We start from the raw sequence: 14,261 nt of genomic DNA, 5'->3' as shown, positions 1-14,261 counted from the left end.
CCGCACAGTCTGAATCAAAGGCCTCAACAGTATAGGATCCTTTCTCTTGGGCTATGACTAACAGGCCATCAAAGGGATCCCCAGCCAGCTCAGCATCACTGAGCAGCCCTTACCATAAGAGAACCCCTGAGGGCTGAGCAGTTAGGATGGAGCAGTTCACTGCTGTCCCAGCAGGAGAACCAGTCTATAGTGAAATTGGCAGAAAAGGATTATTTGGAGAAGGAACAGAGGGCCAGGTGTCCTGATTTCTACCCCTAGTTATTTTACTAATTTTCTATGTGATTGGGTAATTTGGTGATATTCTGGACCTTCACTTCTTTATCAGTAAAAATGAAAGGGTTGGACTAGGTAACCTGTAAATTTCTTTAGGCTCAAAAGACCCATGGCTCTAAGAGAGGTATCTATGCCTCAGCATCTCTGTACTCTAAAACCTGGGAGGCTAGAGGGAGTAGGGTTTGGTTTGGGAGCTGAGGGAGTCACAGGATTACTCGATAAATATTTATGGATCACCTCCTGTGTGCCAGGTGCTAGCTTATGGACTAGACATCTGGGTCAACAGAATCCACAAAACATCCTCACTCTCACTGAGCTTAGATTCTGGAGGGGGACAGAAAATAAATACATAAGACACAGATTTACTAGATTAAATTATGATAAATGCCAATGTGTGATGGTGTCTGGAACTGAAGAAGGTTGTATGTAATAAATGGAGAGCAGCAGACTGAGGCAAAAATTAGGCACCTTGGAACAGAAGAGTAAAATTGTCCACCTTCTGTCCTAACTTCTACATTCCTGAAAATGGGCACACTTTTATCATACACATCTGTGTGTTCTAAAATGACCGGGGACCATGGCAAAAGTCACATTGCCCAGAGAGTTTGCTGTTTGCCTTAGGCTATGACATCTGGAACGTGCCATCAAAGGCCAGTGTGAAACTTGCAGGGCAGTGGCAGCCATTGTTGATGGCAAACTGCTTTAAGTCCCCTTCGTGAGTATTTCCTCCAGTTTTTGCTTTTCCTTTTTGTATTTTTGGCCTGAAATTCTAAATTCAATGAACATTATCCAGTCATTCTTTTTTCTTACTATGTAGAGTTTTTTTCAATTAACAATTTGACAGAATTTTTTTTAACTGGGTAGATGTCAATGTCTAAAACTCTCGGGTTTGTAGGTCCATTCTCTAGGCTAATCTCATTAGTAGGTCTAGATAAGGCGTAATATTTGTGTCAGAGAAAGGAAGTCAGCGTGCTCTGGTATCTTAAGAAAATTACATTTTCTGAAAGCACGTTTGCCTCTATCTAATCGCTGTAAGACACCTTTTTTTTTCTAGACAACCAAACACAAATTGGCTGATCCTTTGAAAAAAAGAACTCGAGGGTCAGAGAAGGAGGTTAGAGTTTAAGTAAAATAAAACAACCTGAAAAACAATCATCCAAGTTGCCAGTAATCAGAATAGACAGGAAGTATATGAACATACCATCCAGATTCAAAGAGTAGACCTAAAGACCAATATTTAGGAAATACATAATTTCTTGGGTAAAAATCAAAGCTCAAATGGCATTGTACATGTGTTGCTTCCTTATGGAGTCGGCGAGGGAGCAAAAGACAGGGGTGTCCAGAAGGACGCACAACTTCTACCACGGAGTACGAAGAGCAAAGACATTAGATAAAGTTGTGATGCTTGGCTCTGGGTTTCCCTGTGTTGCTTTTTAAGATGCCTGCTGGCTGAGTCAGAGTGGGGAGTGACAGCTGGCAACTTGATGGGGGAGGGGGACCGCCAAGCCAAGACAAAGAAGACGAAGCAAGAACAGACTCTAGAACAGATGTGAGCTGCTGGAAGGGTCCCATGCGATCCAGCAGGGTCCTGACAGTCCTGTCGTTAACCTGCACTGTGTGGGGTAGAGAGAAGAGGGCTTTGGTCGTTTTCATTTAAAACAAAGAAAATCTTTTTGTCTATTGTAAAGTTAGCCTCTTACTCTTCTTTCCTTCCCTGTGCTCAGGCACTTCCCCAGCTTGTGTCATTATGCATGTTACACTGAAAATGTATGAGCGTTTATACTAGTCCTAATGCATTATGGTGGTAATGGCAGCCATCGCACTACTGAAAGCAAATGTTTATATTGTGTCCGGTCTATTTTTCAGTCACTGTTCTAATTACATATGCACCGAATCCTCACAGCCGTACCATGGGTTCAGCACAGCTTTTGACTCCGTTTTTCAGATAAATAACCCGACTCCAGAGGAGTGCGGTGACTTATGCAATGGCACATGAGATTCACAGTTGTTGCAGGAAACAGGATTGTAGGAATGCCTAACCTGTGCTTCCCAGACTGTTCACTCCATTTCCACTCATATGGGGACACGGGGTGGGGGCGTTGAAGCTGTATAACTGAGCGGTGCCCAGAGCACTTCTCATCACACCCTTGTCCTCACCCACCCTGACACCACCCGCAGTGTCCAGGTCAAATGTTTTTTTTTTTAATGTTCTATTTATTTTTGATACAGAGAGAGACAGAGCATGAGATGGGGAGGGGCAGAGAGAGAAGGAGGCATGGAACACGAAGCAGGCTCCAGGCTCTGAGCTAGCTGTCAGCACAAAGCCTGACTTGGGGCTCTAACCCACGAACATGAGATCTGACCTGAGCCGAAGTCGGAGGCTTAACTGACTGAGCTTCCCAGGCACCCCGGGTCAAATGTTTCTGTCAGAATGAGAAGTACCCCAGCCTGGAGAGAGAGAGTGCATAAGGGCGTACTGAACAGAAGAGCCGAAGCGGGGCGGATGGCACCAGGGACAATGGGCATAGCAACGCTGTTGAGTGTCTAAGAAACACCACTGAGTCCGTATGTCACATGCCAGGGGAAGAAATACTGAGATCTGCTGTTCATGTGGAGATCGTATATTTGTGAGTCCCGACTCAGGACACATGGTTTGAAACAAAGTCTGAAAATGGAGCAGAATATCTGGAGTTGGGACTACCCCCGGAAGCCACCGACATACCGGACACTGGGACTCTCTCCAAATCGCCTGCTGAGGGCCTGATTGCATACAGCTGAGGAGCAGGGTCATCTTGTAAAGGTGTGTGTACACACGTGTCCGTGCAGAACCTCGGGTTCCAACCAGCTCTGCAGCCACCAAGACAAACAGCCAACACTGGCTGGGAACTGCTGGACGGACCAGAACACAGCCTGTTACAACGGGGGCTTTGGTTTGATATCGAACACTATTCGACATCAGACGTTTAATCATCCCTGCTCTATCTCTCTCTAGAACTTACAGAAAAAACAATGCCCCAAACCCAGAACTCTTGCCTCATATGCATGGCATACATCTCTGGCATTGGGGACCCTTCGGAGGGTTCTTTAATTAATTGCCATAGAACAATAATCCTGACCTCCCTCCCCCCCACCCCACAACTGCCAGAGGCTTCCGCAGGCTGATTTCTGGATAGCTTTTTCTTCGATAATAGCAGACACTTCAAAAGAAATGTCCCCTCTGACGTGGAGAAGAGCCAGGGGAAATTCCCCTCAGAACATCTCCCATAAATGCTTCTATTTCCTGACACAGGAACCGGAGGCCACAAAAATGAACCCGGATGAGACACTGTGGTGGCATTTGTCATGATGCATTATAATCATTTATTGTGATTTTTATGTTTCTCCTATAAAGGGCTCTGTTTTAGCCAGCATTTCACAGAGTAGCAGGCATACAATAGACACTCTCTCAATTTTTATCGAAAGGGATGAAAGAATTCACTGCTTCTGACATGAAAAAGGAATCGTAAGTGCAAGTGGCACACACACACACACACACACACACACACACACACGCACGCACGACACATGGTATAAACCAAAATAAAAATCTTACTTCATTGATCATTAAGAAAATCAAGAGGTGCCTGGGTGGCTCAGTTGGTTAAGCATCCGACTTCGGCTGAGGTCATGATCTCATGATTTGTGGGTTTGAGCCCCACATTGGGCTCTGTGCTGACAGCCCAGAGCCTGAAGCCTGCTTTGGATTCTGTGTCTCCCTTTCTCTCTACCCCTCCCTGTCTCATGCTCTCTCTCTCTCTCTCTCTCTCTCAAAAATAAGTAAACATTAAAAAGTTTAAAAAAAAAAGAAAATCAAATTAATAAATAGAATAATTCCCAGAGTTGTGATAATATTTCTTTCTGTAATCGTATGCCCCTCCTTGCCCTCAAACACACACACACACACACACACACACACACACACACACACACACAATCTAGCTTATCACTTTTAAATTTTCTTTTACTGTCAGTAAAAGACTTCTTCCAGGAAACTTGGAGTATGACTCTTCTTCTTTGGGGACGATGAACTTTCAGCAGGTGCGTACCCTTGATAGGGCGATCCCCACACAGGAGGCGTTGTTCTCCATTCCACAGGGGAGAAGCTGGGTCTCAGAGAACAACAGCCTGCTGTTTGTCACACAGATACTAAGTGGCAAGGTTGTTATTCAAACCCTAAGAGCTTGCTTTCACCCTTACAAATGACATTTTCACCAGGTTCATAATTGCCTTTAAGATATTTTTTGATGTTTATTTATTTCTGAGAAAGAGAGAGAAAGAGAGAGAATGAGTAGGAGGGGGCAAAGAGAGAAGGGTACAGAGGATCCAAATTGGGGTCAGCGCTCACAGCCTGATCACCGGGCTCGAACTCACGAACCATGAGGTTGTGACCTGAGCCGAAGTCAGACGCTCACCTGCCTGAGCGCCTGAGCCATTTTTCACTTCAGAGGAAAACTGAGCCAGGATCCTTAGAGCACTGGATTGGGTGAGACAGTTAGGTGAGGAGTAATCCGGAGCAGGAACACCTTCTTGGAGGAAGTTAGCTTTAATAGGTGACACAACATACAATGGGACCTCAAGAGCTCCAGGCAATGGATCGTTTATGGGCATGCCACGCAGTCCCTTTATGAAGAGTGAATTTTAAACTTAGCCAGAAGGATAAGGCTATTGGGATCATATGCTCCTGCTGAGTAGAAGAGGGAAGATGACAGAATAGCACAGAGCTCCAAACCTAGTGAATATCAACGCGAACACAATTAGTGGGGCGTTGGGCTGCGTGCCAGCTGGGGGGATTAGAAACACAAGAACTACTATCAGAAACCAGAAAAGCTCCTTTGGGAAGGTAAGGGCACATGAGAAAAAATCCTCTGTGAAGCAGAAGTAGTAACCAAAACAATTGCAAAGGGGTTAAGACATACAGACTTCAGCGCTTCTTACGAGCCACAGTGTGGGGATAGCAGAGTCTGCTTTGGTGGGTTGGACCCCAGTGCTGTTGGACAGGGACAAGGGTGGATCTAGGCCCATTTTAATTTTAGGGGTACTAAATGTCCGTCTCCAAAAGGTCCCCTCCCCGCAAACCTACCACGGCATCAGGAAGTTCACCACTGGAATCCCGGTGGGTTTAGTCATAGGATTCAGAAAACCCTGTGGCTTTGCAAACTCTCAGAGTAGAAACACACTAAATTGTTTCCAGTGTGATAAGGAAGTTCCTAAACAGAAAATAAGTTGCCACAGTGATTGGGCAAGACAGGAGGTTTGTGAAAGAAGACAGAAGATGTCTGAAGTACAGAGCACACAGTGGTGCCCAAGATGGTAGGAGGCAGGAGAGAGAAGATGGAGTAAGAGGTGATATAATGCAAACCACCTCTCAGATGACCAATGTGACTCAGTGTCTATGTGCCAACCACTCTTCTGGGCATTGGATACATGTAATGAACAAAACAGGCAAAAATTCTGCCCCTCATGTAGCCGAAAACCAAGGGTATATTTTTCTGACTTGATCATTTCCCTTTGGCTAGACCAATGACATGAGCAGGAAGTTCTACACAGAGAGCACCAGTAATAACAGTAAAATCGCAAAATAAACTTGGTCTTGCTTAAGCCAACAGTGCTCTATTAGCTTTTTATTATCCTGAAGAGGAAATGAATGTTAAAGTCCTGGGGAAGACTGCCCAGCTAGCAGGGAATGAGCTGGAATTATGTCTCAGGACTGGGTGACTCAAGAAGCAGCCAAGGGTAGAGCATGGACTGTGGGGTCAACAGAACAAGAGCTGAGATCTCCTGGTGCTAAGCAGGTGACCTTGGGCAATTTACATATTTTCTATTCCATTCAGTGTCCTGGTATGCATGGTTGGGATGATAAAACCTACTTTAAAGGCTTAAGATAAAGTTAACATGAAGGGGAGCCTGGGTAGCTCAGTCAGTTAAGCATCTGACTTTGGTCAGATCAGGTCATGATCTCTCAGTTCATGAGTTCAAGCCCCACGTTGGGCTCTGTGCTAACAGTGTGAAGCTGGCTTGGGATCCTCTTCCTCTCTCCCCCTCTCTCTGCCCCTCCCCTCCTTGGGCTCATGGGCTCTCTCTCTTTAAAAATAAATAAACATTAACGAAAATTAACATGAAAATCTTAGGTGAAATACTTAGACCAAGTCCTGCCATGTAGTGGCTGTTCAATGAATGAAAACTCTCATAACGACAACAATTCGTGTTCTTTTCCCTTGTATTTTCTTTTGAGGAGGGGGAGGGGCAAAGGGAGAAAGAGAGAGAATCTCAAGTGGGCTCCACTCTCCACTACTGTGGGTCATGGCCTGAGCTGAAATCAAGAGTCGGATGCTTAACTGATTAAGCCACCCAGGCGTCCCCATGTTCTTTTACATTTCCATTGACTCATGCTTGTCTCCTGGATTGAAATCCACCAGAAGCTGCCAAGTTCCACCCCTCCCCTGACCATCTCCCTCTGTTCCTGTAAACTGTAGACTGGAAACAGACACAAAGAAACCATGGAGGTTCATCACTTTCATTCCACAGGCACAGGAATTACACATCAGCTGGTCCACTGTGCCTTTTCTGTTGGCCATTTTTGAAAGGTTGTCCCTTTGAACACACAGAAGTCAGGAAATGCAAAATTAAGGTTCTCAGAGTAACCATAACTCACTCACAATGCACATCGGAGCATAAATTTCACTGGAAGTACAACAACATAAAACACTGAGCACACCAGAGTGGGAGAAGTTAAGACTGTTGCTAAAGTCATAAATTTGAATTTCGTGACTTGGGTGCATTTTCGTTGTCACCCATGATACTACATTAACATAGCATTCACACTAGAAATTGTAACATAATTCAGAGGCCATTGTGCCTGTGACTGAGGTAGTTTTCTCTGTAGGGACCTCTTCTCAGACATTCACAAAGATTTCAAGAAAAAATAACCCTCTGAAGAAATATTAGTCCCTCAGGGAAAGCAACTAAATCTACCCAGCATGAAAGGAGTTAGCTACATTTATTTTCTACCAAGCTCTGGAAGCAAGCAATCTCTTTCCTTTCAAGTGCTACATCCCTGAGAGAATGTGGCATACCCAATCTTTGCCATTATCTAAATCTTCCACTGACTCTTGAGGGAATGTGGGCCATAGATGTCCTCTCTCCTGGGCTGGGACAGGAAAGGTCAAATAAATGGGTGTCAAATAAATCAGTTTATGCAAGTTGATAACGTATGTATTCACAGTGGAAATCGATGCAATGTTCCTGCAAAAAGTAGATGTTAGAGTGAGAACTTCAAGGTTATCACAGGGTTGTGAACTTAAGATTCACAAACTGTCAGAGAACTACATGATGAAGGCACCTAGGACAAGTTACCACCTCTGTTCTGGCTTTCCTTCTATCTGAGCCCGGGTCCCTTGCAGAAGGAGGCCTAATGATAATTACACTTCCTCTTCACAGAGGGAGAAGGAGACCACATGAACTCTTATGGTCCTGTCTGTTCTATAATCAATATTCTTTGATCATGAAGCCTAATCTTGACATCGTTTCTCACAGATGATATTCCAAGACAAGTATTTCCCCTAAAGTTTCACAATTATTTACCTGGAGCATCTCCTTGTCTCAGAGAAGGCATAGGCTTTTTGCCCAAAGAGGCTACCTATTTCTCCCTGGAAAGAAGCCTTTCCAAGGACTATTAGCAATAGAAACAATCAACAGAGTGCTCACTTGATTCTCATTGTGCCTCCCCCTTGTCTCATTCTTCCTTCTTGGGTTATTCCAAGGTTTAAAAAACAAACAAAAATATATGTAAATTGATTGACACCTAGTAGAGGCTCAGGAAGTGTCAGTTTAGTTTAGTTTGCCTTTACCAGATAAGTGGTGCCCTCCCTACCTGCATGGAGCATTCCCTTGCACCCTCTTCTCTATCCTCCCCTCCCCAGACAGAGCGGGGAGAGAGGATTGCCATGCTATACCCCGGGCTTCCTCTGCAAGCTAATTCTTAGACAACTTCCAGAATCCAACTCTGCACGAGTCCCTCTAGTTCCTCTTGGACATTTACTCTTTCCTTTCAGTGACCATGACACAAAATCCAGTCATGACATACCTTTGGTCTTCCTTACTCTGCTCCATTGGGAAAGCACCCTGAGTTTTCGCATTTCCTTCCATGGCTATCATACTTCTGGGCTTCACATGTAATAAAAAAGATGTGACAAATGAATGCTGGTATTTTCTCCAAGTTGCACCTGTATGAGGACTGAGGCTGCCAAGTACATTACAAAGTCAAGGAGAGTTCAATCTCTGATATTTCATTCATCACACATCTGCATATCACCACGCTCTGCAACCCAACCTTTGTGATGTTTCTCTGTTTTCCCATCCTTCCATTCGCACTCCTCTGTCCTGACACCGGTCATGAGAGACTTACTCTTGGCCTTTCCCCAATAGAGTCCCATTCAACGTTGTGACTCAAAATGCTCTTCTTTAATTTTTTTTCTTTTGTCATGACACAACGCTTAATCAGAGCCTGGCAGAGGCTTTATTTTCTCTCATGTCAAATCCTGACTCCTCATCAAGTTCTGCAAGGCTCTTCACTGGAGATAGTCTCCTCCCTAAAGACTGGGAACTCTTGAAGGTAGAAGCAAGAAGATCAAGGGGTGACTTAATAGTGATTTTCAAACACTTAGGTACTTCTTATGTGAATGATGTGTTTTTACCCAGGAGACATAATGAGAAGAAAGTTTAAAAAGCTATTTTGGTCAAAATAAAAGAAAGGGAGTCTTGACTCTCAGATCTAGCTAATGTCCGACCCTCTCCACAAGGGTTTCTTTAAACCTCTGGCTCCCTCCCACTAAAACTTTCCTTCATTTGACCTTGCAGCCCTTTTCTGCACCATATATTTTAAATTAGTCTGCCCCTTGGCTTTCTGACAGCTCTTGTATTGTTGCTTTGCACATCATTTACCTTGTTCGATATATATGTCACACCTCTTCCAGGCATGTTAGGATTTTTATTTTGTGAAACTTTTCCAAAGCATTTGGACTGCCGCTGACTCCCGCAATTTCAAAGTTCCTTCCACTGAATGTGATCACTGTGTTCTCGCCCAGTTGTCCTTATGCTCTATAACAGTTTATCCTCATTTCTCTAAGTGTGCATGCTCCTAAAGTGTCGCCTTATTTATATTTTTTAAGTTTCTTTCTTTATTTGGAGACAGAAAGAGCAAGAGAGCAGGAGAGGGACAGAGAGACAGAGAGAGAGAATCCCAAACATGCTCCATGCTCAGCACGGAGTCTAACGTGGGGCTTGATCCCATGACCTTGAGATCATCAACTGAGCTGTAGTCAAGACTCAGGTGCTTAACTGACAAGCCACTGAGGTGCCCCTAAAGTGTCCCCTTATTAGTCATTGTCATTTTCTGATCTTATACAAGGAAAGTTTGCATTTTAAGGTTATGGAATCTTTGGGGATCTGTGGACTATTAAAGACCACCCCTCCAGAGAGTTGCACATACAAACAAATTTGGGTTTCTCTGAAGTCAGAAAAAAAGACTCTTTAAGATGAAATGAATCCCAAGAAATGAATGCCTGCTTTGACCCATTTTCTGATTCTCTCATTCAAACTTCAAACTGCTAATTCCCACACTTCAAGATCTCCCTCTTATGCTTCAAACGCTCAAATTGATTGACCTACTAAAATATTGTGTCTGACCCCCTGTTTCTAATTAGTAAAAGATTCACCTTATACTAATTTAAGACAATTTACTGTATCTTCCATATAGACAGAGAACTGATCCAATCCTTTTCTCACATGATAGCCGTTCCCATACATGAAGACAACTATGACAAACCCGGCTGCTTCAGTCTCTCTCCTTAAAATGAGTGTCGCCAGAATGCTTATCTGTGTCTGAATGAGTAATGACTTGTCTGTACCCCTCTTAAAATTGGAACTTACAGTGGAGCACAATATTTTAAATAGGTTTTGACACTGCAAAGAGCTATCATATCTTGTGTTACATAATGTCTTCGAATCATTAGTTTTTCTCATTTCTTATTCATATTAAGATGTCAACTAGAACCCCAAAGTCTTTTCACAATTATTGCTGTTATAACATATTTCTTGGGGTGCCTGGGTAGCTAAGTGGGTTGAGCATCTGACTCTTGATTTTGGCTTGGGTCAGAAGATTGAGTCCCATGATGGGCTCCATGCTGAGCATGGAGCCTGCTTGGGATTTTCTCTTTCTCTCCCTCTGTCCCTTTCCCCACCTTGTGCTAAATAAATAAATAAACCCTACATTTCTCACATTTTTGTAATTCTATGGCATGATTCTTTAACAATTATCAGAATTCATCTTGGTTTCAGCCTAGTGTTCCAAAAGCCAAAGTCATTTTTGAGTTGTTATTCAGTCATCTGAGCTGGTACAAAAGTGCTGTGACGTGCCATTAAAAACTCCTTCCAATTGGATATTGGTTCAATGATCTTTGGTACTAGCAATGAACTCCTCAAACTAAACCACAGTTAAAACCAATTTGTCAGCAAATGTATATTGAAAGACTCTTCCAAATAGCTGGAGGGAAACCATATTTTGGAAGCAAATAGTCATTTGGCTTATCAATCAAGAGATTTCTCTTCAGAAAAAAAGAGATGCCCCAATTTGTTCTTGGCGTTACTTCTAGTATCGCTGCTTCACATATACTGGAAATATTGATCAACCACTCCTAGAATTTAGCAAGAGATTTATTACAATCTCATCAAATAATAGGTCTCAAAAATTACCTTGTCTCCATGTTTGACAATTCTAAAATTACTTGTCCATCTGTCAGTCTTCTGGTACCAATCCTCTCATTCCCCAAGCATTCTCAGAAGTGTGGTCAATGGTTTTAAAATTCCACCTGCAAACATTAGGGGAGGCTGGCTGATTGTGCTCAGGGCCTTTCCATGCATTTCTTGGCACCTTTCTATGAATCTGTAATAATTTCATAATAAAAATATGTTTAAAGATGTCCGATCTGCAAAGCTCAGTATCTTAGGATATAACGTATCTGAACCTAAAGTTTTAGATAGAGTTTAAAAGTTAGACACCTTTTGAAGTAGCTTACCTATTTGGGGCTTCAGTTGCTTCTTGCCCATGTATGTTTAATCTTTCTAGTTCGAAGACAGTTTTCTTTATTAGAGAAGGGGAGTAGAGCAGTTCAGTGTTCCGTCTGCCATCCGTTCTCAATGCATCTTACCTACTTTTCCCTTCTTCTGTACCGTCTGTTCATCACTAATTTGGGCCATCACATTCTTCAGTAACTCTCTCTTCCTCTGGCTTGTTCTGTTCCTACCCAGTTTCATGTCATTCCTTCATATTTGTTCTACATGTGCTCTCCCCTTTGCCTTTGATCTGCATACTTTCAAAATCCGACTTCATTGGAGACCGCCCGGGTGCAAGGTGTACTGTGACATGCTTTTCAGTGCTGTAAACGGCCACACCAACATTAGTATCGTGGGGAAGAACACTGCTTCTCTTTTATTACCGTTTTAGCTACTCTACCATATGGATTTTCCTTTTATCTTCTGAGTTTAAATTATTCATATACTAGAAAATTGCTCTGGCTTACCTGGGGAAAGAGGAGATTTTAAAATTTTGTCAGCAGGCTGAGGAGTTTAAGACCTTGTGGAAATGGTATTGTTCCTACAAAACTTCAAACTGCTTTATCTAGACTTTCTTAGAGTCCTCTCCCCAGCGTTAAACTTTTTCATGAGGAGACGCTTCTGGCCTCAGTGTTCTCTCTCATTAGGGTCCTATGAAGCCCAGCTGGGATTCTTTCAAATGACTTGCACTTGAAGTTGGGTAACCTGTTAGAAGTGGTCCATCACCCCATCCCTTAGCCCCACATGCAATGTTTTGGAGATTCCTTTCTCAGCCAGACTTCTGCTAGAATGCCTACTTTAGAGTAACTTCTCCCAAACCCTCAACTGAACCCATCCATGTCACAGTTGGGATGCCAAATTCCTTACAGTGAACGCTAAGGAGAGGGTTAGTGGCGAGTTTCTGATAGGCCTTTATCTGAACCCCTTAAAATCTCGATACGAGAAAAGTACAGATTCACACGTAGCAAGAAAATATGTCCAGTCAAATATAATCCCATCTGTACCTGCCAAAATCTTCACTCCGCTTTACCAACATCCTTGTAATAACATTTTTAAAAGGTTCTGACACTTAGATAAACGCTTCATTCAGTTCCCTGCCTCCTTTCAGGAGGAAACAGGAAAATTCCAAATCCAGTCTGCTCAGTTATCAAGGTCCTCTTATCCAGTATGTGAAGTATCCAAGCCCTTGTTTCTCTTCCCATTCCCTCTGACTACCTACATTTGGGATGTATTAGTTCCACTCTGTACCACCACTTCAGGGCACTTTGAGGGAAAAGACTCTTAGATTGCCAGAAATGTTTTTATTTTACTTTTTATTAGCATGCCTAATAAAGAGCTGGGTGAGTGAAGCCTTTGGAACCAAGGCACAAACCAAAGCTTGAGGGTTCCAAGTAAAGCTGACTCTGAAACACTTGGCTCCAAGATATCCTGACTTAGCAACAATAGCTCCCCCCAGATGGGCCCCCTTCCCATAGAGATTGCTAGAGATTTCTGTTTTCTTTCTCTGCTGATCCATTTTCTTGCTATTTTCTCTGTCAGAAAAGATAAACTACGCATAGCGAAGGAACATGCGTTATCAAAAATAAACTGTAAAATCTTCGAAAATGTTGAGAGACTTCAATCAGGATGTCCATCAAGTTTCCATCCATCTCTTATCCTCTTTTCATTAAGGAATAAGGGGGAGAAGAGAAAAATGAAAAAAAAAGTTTATTAAGTCTGACCCCCACATCCCGCAGTTCTGTAGGATTATGTGACTGCTTTCTAGCTTTTATGCAGTAAAGGGGATTTGACCTGCATATGGTTTAAATAGGCTTTGGAGGGTTATAAGAGCCAGAGACCCTAATGGTGTCTACCTTTGTTTCTTTACAGAAAATGTGTTTAGGTTTCAAAAAAAATGCTTCCCAGGCCAACTTTGGAACACAGTTTGTGTATCATATAGAGCCTACCTGGGTCCCTGAACTTCCCTTGGTGCTGCAGCCTCTGCTAGCGGAGAGTCTCGGGCTCAAACAGTCCCAGTAGAACTTGACTCTGAAATGCTTTAAAGAGAGGTTAGAAATTGATTCAGGCAGTTCGTCTGAGCACGCAGGCTAGGACATTGCTGAAGTTGTATTACTTCCGATGGCACCTGGGACTTAGTTGCTTTAAGTGCATAAATCAGCCTTCTGAGAAATATTCCTTTTCCTGAGCTTCGTTTAAGCTGAATTACCAAGTGACCCTATAGAATTATTTTATTCCCCTTTCGCCTGAATTCCTGTGGAAAGGATTAAAATCCACATTGTCTGTTTTCATTGGCATGTCTCCTCTCACCCCACCCCATTTTAATAACTTCGTCTCCTCAAATCTACATTCTGTACACGGCATTTTATAGAAATCTGCCAAACATGTAAATGCCCAAAGTTAACTAGACCCCCAACTATTCATACAATAACCGGTGCAGATACACAAGACATGTTGGCCCTATGGATCCCAATCATTTCCCGGTAGAAACAAGAGTCTCTGCTTTGCCAGATCTCCCAGCGCTTTATGACATCACCAGGCACTTTGTGACACCATCACTTTAAAATACAGACTTTGGCGCTAGACTAGAGGCACAGGAACATGTTTATTGATGGAGGCACTGGAGGAAGGATTGGAGATTGGAAAGGAAAGACCCCAAAGTTGGGTGGAGAAATGTTCCTGAGTCAAAACCAGATCCAGGGATTTTCTAAGGGGACCAGAAGCAGGAAAGGCTAGCAAGGCTGAATAGGCAACACTGAGTGGGAATCATATGTTTTTTCCAAGTAAAAAAATTTTGTGTGTGTGTTTATTTGCGTGAGCTGGTGAGGGGCAGAGGGAGGGAG

General features: G+C 43.1%; 1 long non-coding RNA gene across 3 annotated transcripts; it reads right to left on the bottom strand.

Annotated features, from left to right (window-relative positions):
• Nucleotides 1–6,823: 6,823 nt before the first annotated feature.
• On the bottom strand, nt 6,824–13,877 carry LOC115289673. Of its 3 annotated transcripts, XR_003907772.1 has the most exons (6): nt 13,368–13,877; nt 11,385–11,744; nt 11,062–11,251; nt 8,396–8,475; nt 7,386–7,554; nt 6,824–6,903 (listed from the first exon to the last, which is right to left on the bottom strand). It is a non-coding gene; the product is annotated as an uncharacterized LOC115289673 (long non-coding RNA). The 3 variants fall into 3 exon arrangements; XR_003907760.1 differs by lacking the exon at nt 6,824–6,903 and having other exon boundaries at nt 7,291–7,554; XR_003907778.1 differs by lacking the exon at nt 6,824–6,903 and having other exon boundaries at nt 7,291–7,554; nt 11,062–11,177.
• Nucleotides 13,878–14,261: the final 384 nt, after the last annotated feature.

The sequence above is a fragment of the Suricata suricatta genome, chromosome 1 (assembly GCF_006229205.1).
Source record: "Suricata suricatta isolate VVHF042 chromosome 1, meerkat_22Aug2017_6uvM2_HiC, whole genome shotgun sequence".
Lineage (NCBI taxonomy): Eukaryota > Metazoa > Chordata > Mammalia > Carnivora > Herpestidae > Suricata > Suricata suricatta.
Note: the sequence above shows the minus strand (reverse complement) of the source record. Positions and strands in the feature narration are given on the sequence as shown.